Below are 12,893 nucleotides of genomic sequence, written 5' to 3'. Positions count from 1 at the left end.
GCATAATTTGTTACTGGCTACAAAGAAAGCCAGTTTACACTAGGTTTTGCCTGGGTTTAGGTAGCTAAAGTAAGGAGAGATGAATCCCATCATTATCAGAGAATAGTTAAATTCAGTAACCACTAGATAAAGGTTAGGCCTTTAGAAATCAACTGTGAACTCCATAGATCACTTGTGACTTCAAGTGAAATGAATCTTTTCAGAGCCTGGATATGTTGCCTTTATTACTTGTCTCACCTCACCTGCTGCTTGCTGTTTTATTGCAGCAGCCTGGAAGGCAGCTTTCCTTACACTGCCTGAAGAATGAGTGTGAATGTTTCTCAGGTATATTAATTCTTCAGTAGAGAGAATATCCGTAACAGAAGAATGTAATCCTCTGTAATTCCTTGTAATTTGCTAGGCGTATAAATTCTTTCTGAAAATTTTCTTGTTTATGATTTGGATTTTTAATTAACTTTACATTTTAGAAAAAACCCATAGAATCATTCTTAGCTGTAAACTGCCAATGCAGTTTGGGCATCCTATCTACCATCTCCACAGCAGTGTGTACTCAAGCAGCACTGACACTTCAATTTCTCTATCCTGTAAATGGAAAATTAGTATCCCAGATACTTAATCTCCTCTTTGAATGGTTATGCTTTCATAGCACTCAGCATTAAGGCAGAAAAACAACTATCGAGGTGTGAAAATCAAGATATCTTAGAGCTGGGAGTTGTGTAGCTCCTTCAGTTTTGATACAGAATCTCCAGTCCTTATTTGTAGTGCACATTAGTTCATCCCTTGGATAGCAAAAGTATAGCAAAAATTGACCATTTCTTCTGTCCTGAATATTTTACATGTTCTGAAAGGTTTTAACCTCAGACCATTTTTGTAAGGGGAGAATATTAAAAGTATGGTTCCTCATTATACCTCTTTGACTGTTGATAGAAGCAATGTTCTCAGTACTGATCTTCCCTTGAGCTGCCCCTTGAGTAGGGAGCAAGTTTTATTCTTGGGGTACTTGGACTGGGTAGCCTGAAGTGAAGTCTTCAGTTGCAGTGACTATTATTGCCAGTGTAGAAAATCACATTGCATAAGAAATCAAAGGTTCAAGCAGAAATAGAGGGCTCATCTGTAAAAGAGCCAAGTTAAAAGGTAACTGCTCTGATAGTTTGTAGGATGTCTAATTATTGAAGTTATGCAAATAAAATCTTTTGTTTTTTCCTTATAATCCTACCACATTGTTCCTTTGGGATCTGTCTTGACTAAATGTAAAGAGAGTAAACAAAACAAAACTAGCAAACAGTAACATCACATTACAAAGTAATTCAGTGCATGGGCAATGTGCTGGTGAGTGGATTTTTGAGGGGCTGTTTTGTGGTTTTGGTGGATTTGTGTGTTCATTTTTAAGCATTTGTCCTAGCAGGTAAGACAGATAAATGTTCTCTTTCCCTTCTCAATATGGGATCTTGGAAGAGTTCATTTCCAGTCTCTTATACTGTTATGGGAAAAGCAGAACGATATTCTTGGCTGACGACAGTGCAGTTTCCAAACGTTACCATGGTGATCACCTATGTAACATCACTACCACTTTTCACAACAGCTCAATTTAAGATTCAAGTTGAATATTTCCATGATTATGGGAGGGTAATTATTTCATTACTCAAGGGAAGAAGATTTAGGAGGTAAATAGCTCTTCATTAGTTCTTAAATGATTTCCCCAGTCTTTTTAGGCCACAGAAATGCCAAATATTAAAGTGACAGAAACAGAGGGTCAAATTCTGATCTCCCTCTTCATCTTGCCTACCTCTCAGCCCCTTCCGAGCAGCCAAAAAAGTAGAAATATCTTTAACCATTAAATACTCTTGAAGCTTCAGACATTTGGTGTAAGGCTTTGTCTTTAAAGGCTGCCCTTTTTTTCCAAGGTGCTCAGTTTATTCAAACATGCAATGCAGCTGAAGTCCAGCAAAATTGCACTTCATGTAACTTCGAAAAGTCACAAAAGCAAGTTGAAGGGAAGTAGCACCCAAAATTCTGGCCTGTTACTCAAGAACTTCCTTGTTTCAACTGTAGATGTTAATGTCTTAGATGTTAATGTTTTTTTGTGGCTAGAACAAGCCAGAGCCCATTAACTGCTTTCCTGGTCTTTTAATTCCTTCAGAATTTGAGCTACCAGGAACTTAGACTACAGAGTGATTATGTGGGAATTATTGATACCTTCTATTATTGGTGGTGATATTTTGTGGAGTTTATGTGCACATTTTAATAGAACAAAGCCATCTATCTATAATTAGAAGTGGATGCGAAAAACCTATGAAAAGAAATGTTCAATTCTACTGAGAATTTTATAAAAAGTTCACCTTTGTTGTTAATTGCAAAGGGACTGTCTTCTACTAATTAAAACAGCAGTGGAACATCAAATAGGTTTTACAAATAATTTAATGGTTTATAAACAAATAATTGCCACAGCAAAATAAGCACACATAACAGAAAGAAAATGACTATATTGTAACACTGTTATTAATTTGTCCCTTCATGTTACAGAATACGCAGGTCACGGGAGACTTTCATTAGAGAAGAAAGCTTGCAGATACCTCCCTTTGGATCATACTGTTTGTTAGGAACCAAGGGTGAAATGATTCATTATTTCCTTTGCCTGTATTTTTATGTTTTCTAGTGAAAATAAATGAGTAAATTTACATAATCACAATAAGACATTTCAAGAATAGTGGCACAAAGTTTTTTAGATGATATCACCAGGCTGCCAAGGTTTCAGGACACTACTAATATGTCTAGACAAGCAGCTGTTTGTGCTGTTTTGGCTGAGTGTCATTGTGTTCCTTTATTTTTATGGCCCAGGGTTCAGCAATGATGCAACTCCGTAATCAAGTGATTGGGAATATAAAAGACACAGGAAAATACTGCAGTGTTATGCTAAATCAGACTGAGGTAGAACATCGCTAATCAACATTTTTCTGTTTTGTCTGCTATTTCTCAGGGTTATCTGCCAGAGAGAAAGTAAGGCTAGGTCACAGTGGAATTAACTGGAAAATGCTTATATTTTTTTTTCCCCAGGAAAATCTCATTTACAGAAAGAGACTTTTCAGTCCCAGTTTTGTTGATACTTCCTCAGAGTGAAACTGTGCATTATGAAACACCTGATTCAGAATGCTTGCCTGGAGACCTCAAATTCATGCCCTACCTTGGTCAAACTGTGGACTTTCAGGTGGTTGGCTTGACTGTCTCACAGAGATTTCTCAATAAAAAATTCCACTCTGTATAGCTATGACTTATCCATTGGCTCAGAGGGACAGGCACACGGCCGACATCTGCCTCCTGGACAGTTTAAACATGGTTCTTGGGCTAGGGCTGTCATGCTCTCTTCTGGAGTTATGGTGGCCTCAGGAATTCATAGTAGGAATGAGCCTGAAGGGTCCCTTACAGCTCAACAATCAGCATGAACTATCCAGCTCTCCACAGGGTGATGGATCCCTACAGGGTGCTGTTGTCACATCCTGTTTTAGAACCCCTGTGAAGCCGCTGATCTCTTTCACTCTTGATGACATCAGGGATTATTTAGTGCTCTTGACCCCTTGACATGTGTTACAAGTGAAAAAGATTAGCTTTAATTGAAACTTTTATGAACAAGTTCTAGTATAGAAGAGTAATCTATTAGAGAAGACAGATCCTGATATTTTTACTCTAATTTTCCCTGGAAAAAGTCCCCAATATTTTTTAGTAGCTGTTAGAACAGGGAAAAAAAAGCTAAGTCTTATAAACTTGGTGGAGCAACATTGCAAAACAGTTATACTCAGGAGCAAATACCTTCTGGAACAGTGCCACCTTTGCCCCTAAATAACTCACATGTGTGTTTGCTGGTTAACATTCACTCAAAGATGACAATATAAAGTTTCAATATAGCAGCAAGATACAATGTGCGTTATAATGCAAAAATTCTATTTGAGGTCAAGACTAAAAAGCTTATAAAAGCTAGATGCATAGCACAAAATAATTGATTTTTCATAGAATCAGAATCATTTAGGTTGGAAAGAACTCTTAACATAATCAAGTGCAACAATTAACCCAACACTATCAAATCCACCTCTACCCCATGACTCTAAATGCCCTGTTTACAGGATTTTTACACACCTCTAGGGATGGTGGCTCAACGGCTTCCCTTGGAAGCCCCCAATGCTTGAACAAACCTTCATCTTTCTGCAAAGAAACTTTTCCTGATATCCAATTTTCCCCTGGCTTAAGGCCATTTCCTCTTGGCCTGTCTCTTGTGTGGACAAGTAATGGTGTCACCTTTAGAGCTGCCTGCAGTCACTACCAGCTGTGATTCACTGTTGGCTAGTTGCTAATTCCATTTTATGTTTTCCTAGCAAGACAACAAAGATTCTACCAGAGGAGTATAGAGTAAGATAGAAAAATACAGCTGGAACAGAGAGGTAATGCCTGGTAGGAGGGGGAATATTTCACTTGAAGTGCCTGCTAAACTGAATACTTTCTGTTCTCACTCCTGTGTAAAGTGGAATTTATGCTGTTATGCTATTTTTGTTCTGAAGAAGAATGATTTAGCAGACTGCCAGAGGTGTAAACTGAACAAGGTGTGATGTCTGAAATTAAGGAAGGAAAGTGAAAAAAATAGCTGTTCTTGAGTTTGAGCTTTCCGCGTCTACTTTATCTGACTCAGTTCAGGCAAGTAACCAGCTTGGACACAGTTCAGCAAATTATTACTCACATGCTAAGCACAAAGTATTTTAATATAGTCACTGAAGTAAAGCACGTAGGAGAGAAATTAGACTTCATTTAGCACAGCATTTCTTTTTGAAATTAGTCTTGTTTTGATTTCCTGTTGAAAAATTATATTTTGAAGTAGCAGTGAAATCCTACCCGATGTCACAAGAATAAAAATTGCATTAAATTCCTAGAGCTGTGATTTCTCTTCTAAGTCTTCCTTCTTCTCTGTAGGTTGAGGTTTCTTCATGAATGATCATCCAGTATGGCTGGTACTTCCACCACATTTTATAGGGTCTTTTTCTCTCCCACCATGTCTTATAATGGTGTGGGTTTTTTTCAAGACACTCTAAGCCAGTTGCATGGTTTTGCATTTCAGGAATAATTATGTCTTACTGGTTTTCCTATTTTATACAGAAAAGAAATCATGACAAGCATTCAGCCTAGATATATCATACATAAGAATTCACAGTATTTAATTATCTAGCAATTTCCTCCATTGTTTTCAATAGATTTTCCTTTCTTTATTAAATATAAAATATTTAGTGTTCGATTGCAAGGATATTGGGGCATTTTGTCCCTTTCAGAAGGTTTCCTGACATTTGTCCTTATTATTAGTCTATAATTCCAACCAAATTTCAACACAGTTGAAAAAGCTGTTCAGAAGAAGGTGGAGGAGGCACAAATGCTTCTCATGTGGTTTTGAGTAGAAAAGCTCCCCAAATACCAGAGTGTGCAAAGACTCAAATGCATACTCTGGGCTCTACCTTCAGGATGAGGGTAGATGTAGGAGTATTTAAATGCCTTCCCTATGGTGAAAGGAAGACAAAGTGTGCTGCCTGGGAATCACTGCAAAAACATTGCTTTGCTGCCAGTTTACTTTTTTGGTTGACCTTTATAATTTTCAGAACTAATAGGATAAAAGCAGTGCTTAAAATATTCACATGTTCTTCTGTTTTAAAGCATATGCTGGTGTTCCGGCATTTACCTGTAAGTTCTCTTCAGGGTTACAACAGAAGGAAACTCACTAAGAACTACACTTTCAATAATTTTTAAAAACTAATTAAGCAGTGCAATAAAATATTTTAAAATCATATTTGTAAAGCTTGTGGTAAAAGCTTTAGGAAAGAAATGGTGATTTTTATTTTTTCTGTCACTTTAGTATTTTTTAAAAATCTCTCATGATTTTCCAGTATCATAAAAAGATTCAAGCTTCAATTGAGTACACAATATAATAGAACTAGAAAAGACTTCTACTATCTCAAGGAGTTGTATAAAATAGAATATTTCTGTTGGAAGGGACCTACAATGATCACCTTTCCCAGCTGTTTAAAACTTGACTACAATAAGTGTAAGAATTTGTAGCACATTTTACACAGAATAGAAAATTTACAGATTTTCATGGACTCTGAATTCAGCAGAAGGATAATTGCTCAGAACCTGAACATTGAATGAGAGAACAGAACCAACAAGTAAAATCTAAAACCCAGAATGTGTCTCTCCTCACATCACACTGTCTGTATTTTCATGTTTATTATATTTATTATATCTTGGGAAGTATGTAGACCTGGGGGTTTTTTTGGTTTATTTTTTAGGAAGCTATTCATCAGACTTGGGTTCTGTTTGTTCGGACAACCAATCTTTATTCTCAATTATGCTTTGAGACTGAAGGCTCATCTCAGCAGTTCTGGTGAAATAGAGGGAAATATGGACAGGTCACTGAGCAAACAATTCCTTTCTTTTTCAGCAGTGTCCAAGACCAGTTTGCCCATAGGAAATTCGCTTTGTGAATGTCAAAGGCAGAGCAAACACCCCTCACCCCACTCCCTGCCATTTTTCAGGAAAAAAAATTCTTTTCCAATTCAATTTCTATTTTTTTTTTCCTGGTAAATAAATACTTAACCCAAGAAGATAATTTAGTTTCATTGAAAACTCAATTTCCTATTAAAACAGTTTTGTGATGAATTTGTGACCAGACCTCATATTGCCATGTTAATGACCTGTTTTTTTTTTTTTCTCTATCAAGACTGTTGAATAATTGTAGTTACTAAAACAGGTTTTTTTGTTGTCTGGTTTCTTTGTTCTTTTTTTTTTTTTCCCCTCGGAGGAGAAACACTCCAAAGTGAATGGAAGGGCCTTTACACATTTCAGCTGGTGGTCAAACAGGTCAGTACTTGACAGTTGTTGCTCAGCTGATGGTCCCATGTTCTTGCCTAAGACTTTGTACTTGGCTTTTAGCATATTTTTGGCATATTTTTGAAGTGAGATTCTTAAACTGAAAACTTTATCCAAAATGTTTGTGAATGGGACTAAGTAACATTTGTTCTAGGGAAATAACCTTATAAAAAGTAGCATTTTAAAAAGAGATTAGAGTTAATTGGAAGTTTTGATGAATTACAGTGGATAATTTTGGTAGGGGAAAAAAGTGAATGGAAAAGATGAGAATATTGATTTTTTTTTTTTTTAGAATATGCTAAAATATTTCATTTGAACATTTTAAACAAAACTAATTTTTGTGAGACTCCTCTCCTGTTTAAAAATCAACCTTCAATTGGGGAAAAAGGTTTAAAATGGGTTATTTGAAAATGAAATTAAGCAATTGATGCAGAGTAAATTGTTTTTAAACCCTTTTTATAGCTTTATTTGGCCCAAGTTACCCATTAAAGCAAAAAAGAGGTATTATTTGTCCAATTCTATTTTCAAATTTCATTTAATTACTTGCAGTAATTATGGATGCTTTTTCAGTCCAGATAGATCTGATTTGAAGGTACTTTTCAATGCTCTGCTTCTTTCACAGAGAATTCAGCAGGTATTGCTTTCAGAAAATAAATAAAGCAAACCTTTTGACCTTGGTGTAGCTGCATGAACATAGGACAGTCAAGGATTACCCCACCTAACTCATGGTTTGTGTGGCTCTTTACCAGATGCCCATTGGTAAGTGGAATAATGAACACACGTGATTGTATGAAATTTTAAAAATAGTGGCTCTTACCTAAAGGGGAGTGAAGCTATAATCAGTTGATTGATTTGTAGCTAATAGTATTTATGTTGAGATTAGTATGTTTGTTACTCTGTAGTTAGAAAATAAATAATTAAGATGTAGGGTGGAAAGACATGGGAATTTGTTCTGCGTGCGATTAATTAGCTTATTTGCTCCAGTTTATTTTTGATCAAATAGAAGATGCTGAAAGAGTATAAAATGAGGTCCGTAATATACTCTAAGGGCCTGTTTCTGCCCCAGTTGACATCAAAGGCGAATTCCCACTGATGTGGCTGATGCCTGGGTTGACATTGATGTTTTCTCATTTCTCAATTCCAACAGCTTTACTCTAGATAGGATGTTGGGATGATGTCAGTTTTCTAAGCAGTGATCAGATAAAAAACAAATATTTTAAATGGAAGATTAAAGAGCTGGAAGAAAAAAAGGATGCAGCAAATAGTTGGTGGCTATCAAGCCACCCTTGTCACAGGTGAGAACATATAGGAAGGAGGGCCCTGTGTGCCCGTTTTTGATGTTTTTGATGCATTTGCATTCCCTGGGTTTGTTGCACTAACTTTCCTCACTGGGAGTCACAGAATTTTCCTTAAAAAATTTAAAAGAACCATGTTGTCTAGACGTGACTTGTTTATTTTTAAACCCAGAGCCTACAATTAACAGGTTTTTTAACCTGGTAATTTTGTTTCATTTTTCACCTCTTTGTTATTCATTATATTAGACTTGAATGCAGCCTTGCTGCACTGCGATTCTTCCTCTCTTTTTTCCACATGGCTGCCTGGTTTGCAGAGGATGCCTCCTTACAGATGTGTTCCTTCCCCTGACAAACAATTACCCCTGTTCCCCTCTGCAGGAGGCCATTAGGACATCATCACGGGTTCTGCTAAGTCATCTCACAATCACAGTTTTGTGCAATCACCTCTCATCTGAGTCTATCTAGGCATATGCCGTGCGGGGAAACTAGCAGTCACAAAATGCAGCACCTCCAGGCATATTATTTGTTATTTTGGTCCAGGAGTGTGACAGATAATGGCCACTGTTTGAAGGTCTCACTGGCTGCAGGGACTGCCATCATATGCAGAAAATGCAGAAAAGCTGAGACGAATAAACACGTTCCTACTTAATAACAACAAAAGGAACAGTTTTGTATTTTTGCTGCAGATAAAAGCACTAAAAAAGCCGACTCAAAAGGTAACGTTTGGAGAATTATTCCACTGAATAGAACCACAAACCTAAATTTATGTCGCATCTGTTCTTTATTACTTATTGTTTTTATTAGCTGTGTGTGCAAATGGCAAATATGTCAATACTTTGCTTCATATTTAGCCTAGTTATCATAGTGGAGCTAAGCATTTAACATTATTAGACTAACAAAACACCATAAAACTGGCCATTTTAAGCTTAAATGTGCCAATTATTAGGAGATACTCCTTAAAATCCAGATGTACCAGGTGGGTCCTTCCATGCTAGACTAAGAAGAGCAGAGAGCTCCATTACTTATAAACAATTTGAGAAACTGTTCACACTTTCCCCCTAGCTGTTCACACAGTTCTAACTGGTGTTAAAAAAAAAAAAATCCTTAATTAAATATTATGATTCCAAGGACTGTGTTAGACCTTGAAATAAATATGCCCAAAACCATGGGTTTTTTGATAGAAAGAAGCCAGCTGTTTTGTGAAAGACTCTCAGTCTGCATAAATGTTACAAACTGCTGAATTACTAAAAGGTCCCTTGATATATGATCTCATGTTGCTTAATAGGCCTCAGATTACTTTGGGGGAAAATGGGTTTTATTGTGTTAATCATATGAAAACGAAGTTACTAATCCCTATCTAATTATGAGAGGTTTTTAAACTTGTAATAATATCCTAATTATTTCCTCTTATTGAAACAAGTTTTGTTCTAAAAGTAATCCTCAAGAAAGCATATGGAAAACTATCCAATGAAATACCTTGGCTTTAATTTTAATTTATGTGGGTTTTGAACCATTATTTTTTGTTATTGTTGTTTCAAATATTATCAACAAAGATTGTTTTGTATTGTACTATAACAAATTCCTCTTCACTTTTCACAGGTCTCTGAGCAGAACCTTAATTCAGGTTCCATACAAAATGTTTAGTTTATGATATTAAATCAAGTGAGTATAGACTCAGGACAATCAATCCTGAAATAAATCACAGAACAATGCAATTTAAGATCATTTGACTGCTGACAGGCAGATGATTAGATAGCATAATCATTTCCTGTACTCTGCCTCTGAAAGTACTCTGGTTTTGGTTTTTTCTTCTGCAAGGTGCAAGAGATTGGAAAACCTTGGAGTGGAGGTGGAGGGAAGGATAAGGCTATTGAGGATAAGAAAGGAATAAGAATTTATGAGTAATTGTGTAGATACCACTGAGCAACATCTTAACCTCATGCCCAAGTTAAAATGCCTTTGCAGCAAATGAGACTGAGAACTGCAAAGTGAACCTTGTAGTCAATGGAAGGGAAAAAAACCCCATGGTTTTCTTGCAATGAGCTCATCAGGGAGCTCCTCCCTAATTTAGGCTCTAGCTTGCAAAAAGGAAGTCTTTTTTTGTCTTTTTTTTTTTTTTTTCCTCTGACACTATTAGATCAAAACAGTACCCAGGCATTAGACAGTATTTATTAGCTTGTAAGGCCAGAGATAATGATCCCATTCAATCAGAACTCATGAATAATTCAGCAGTCCCAACTCCACATAATTTCTGTCTTTACTTTTAAAACCAGTAAAGCACCATTTGCATTGCCTTTTTGAGGGGAGGGGAAATGACAGTAAGCAGGAAAATAAAGCAGATTTTTTTTCTTTTGGTTCTGCTTCTCAAACATACTCAGCTCTCTTAGAATGCTGTCTCCCTTCCCTTTCTCCCCTCCTATCTCCCAGAACAAAACGACATCAGAATAAATATTAATCATGATACTATTGAGAAGATGCTGTACACTAATTATTGTCAAGAATAGTGCTACCCATATTTATAGAGGATTTTGTAATCACTGCAATTTGTTCGGTATTGTTACTTATACTAGCTGCTATGAAGTAATTACAGGTTTTTCACTCTTTGTGTGTATGTGTATGTTTTGTTGTTGCGGTTTTTTTGGTGGGTTTTTTGGTTCTTTTTTTTTTTTTTCTTTTTGGGTTTTTGTTTTAAAAGAACACCCACACTTTTTTTCTTTTTTAGCTTTCAGGCAAGCTTGAAAATATTCCTTTCCCCATGAGCAGTTTCTGAGAAATGAAATATTCTTTCTGTGAAGCTCATTTCCTGCTGCTGAGCTGAAGAAGACCAGGCTGATGTGGTACCCATGAAGCTAAAGGAAAAGTGCTGGGTTACATGTCCCACTGAATGGCAGGCACAGGATGGATCTGAGGTTTTCAGTATCTTGGAGCCTCTCTTTGCTTCACTTGCCCAGCTTACTCACTAAGTGTAACTTATTGTAACAGTTTTTTGCTTATATTTCATGGCAGATCTCACTTTGCTTTAAATAGTCCCCCTTTTCTTAATGCTCTTTGCTTCTTCAGGTCATGCTGAGTAGGGTAAAAAAGATTTTTTCTGTAGGATCTTGCTGCTGCTTTATAAACCTGCTTTTGTATTTTATGTGTGCTGAATTGTGACAGCAGCGAGGCGAGTATTACATGGCTTGGTCCCTTTCTTGGGCATCATAGTAGGGACCTGTTCCCCTTGGTCCACAGAGCAGTTCTGGAGTGAGCCTGCCAGGGGGAGAAGGTTGCCTTTTGCAGTGATGCTCCCACTGTGCTCCTGAGTGGGATCCCTGAAAACAAGCAGCATGTTCCAAACCCCAACTACAGCCTATTAAAATATTCATTACCTTGCTTACTGATGTGAGCTTCTGTAAAGAAAGAGGGATTAGAGTTCTCATAAATTGATTATTTTTTTGTTATAAACACAAACAGCTTTGCTGAACCGTGGGAAGGAAGGAGAAGCATTAGCAATGACATTCTGATCCTGTCAACAGCACTCTACAAGAATGCATTTCTCTGACATCTCTGTTAAGGCAACTAATGCAGATGTCAAGAAAGTCATCACGTGCATGCGTAATGATGCGGCAGAGTGGCTGAACACACTGAATTCACATCTACAATGCAGTGGGAAATATACAAATTATCTTTCCATTTTGGTATGAGTCATTGGCCTGCCTTTACATATATGGGATGATAAATCCTTGGAAAAGGGATAGGAAGAAGGGTTTTCCTGAGAAAGCATTTTAAGAGCTGAAGGTTGAGTTCTAAACATACTGCAGAGTGCATGTCCTTAGTGTGGATGTACTTGATGTGCTTCTTTATCAAGTAGAACAGAAAACAAGTGAACTAAAACCTAATTGTTTTCTTTCATGGAGTTGTGTCAATGTTTGAAGAAGGAGAAGGAATTTTGGCAACATTTGAACCAAAATATTTAGAGGGCAAATAAGCAGCAGCTCAGCAAGCTGCAGCTTAAGAAATGACTCTCAATAAATCCTGAGGGATTGCAGATATATTTGTTAACTTCCGGTGTCAGTCTGAGAATGTTTGTGTATTCATGTCAGTCATTAATTAAAGGCCTCTTGGGAGATTTTAAGATCTTCATCTTGGATTAGTGAAACTGAGCAAAAGAAGAAATTGGGCTTTGCAAGTTGCCACAAAGGTGGAGAGTTGTGAGTGGAAGGATGTTCTGATTCAGATACCATTGATTTCCCCATAGATATGGTGGTGTGAGAACTGCTGGTTTAAGGGACATCATCAACCAAACATTTATACTGCTAGTAGAAAGGCTGCAATGGTTCTTGTATTAACAGTTGGTGCTAAACAGTAAAAAACTCCAGAAATTTAGGGCGAAGCTGTGTTCAGTTTAGCACAAAGTAATGTAGTGCTCGTGAACTTTTCCACCAATTTTTAGTTATGTCTTTGCAGAGGAGTTTGAAATTGAAGTATGAAAGAAATAATACCAATACAACTGAATGTTTAGGCTTGTCCTTGTGTACCCTCTGATCGGCCCCATATTTAGAGGAAACAGCAATACACATCCTGGTATAGAAGAATATGAATGTGATAGGGAACATGAAAGCATAAATATGAATGCCTGAGTGTTCTAGTGAGCTCTGAAAGTAAAATTGAATCTGTAGAGTGATACAGGCAAGGCCCCAATGTTCATCACAAGTTCTGGGTATT

The sequence above is a fragment of the Chamaea fasciata genome, unplaced genomic scaffold, assembly GCF_029207755.1.
Source record: "Chamaea fasciata isolate MVZ Bird 193981 ecotype frontalis unplaced genomic scaffold, bChaFas1.0.hap1 SCAF_11, whole genome shotgun sequence".
NCBI classification, from domain to species: domain Eukaryota; kingdom Metazoa; phylum Chordata; class Aves; order Passeriformes; family Sylviidae; genus Chamaea; species Chamaea fasciata.
Note: the sequence above shows the minus strand (reverse complement) of the source record.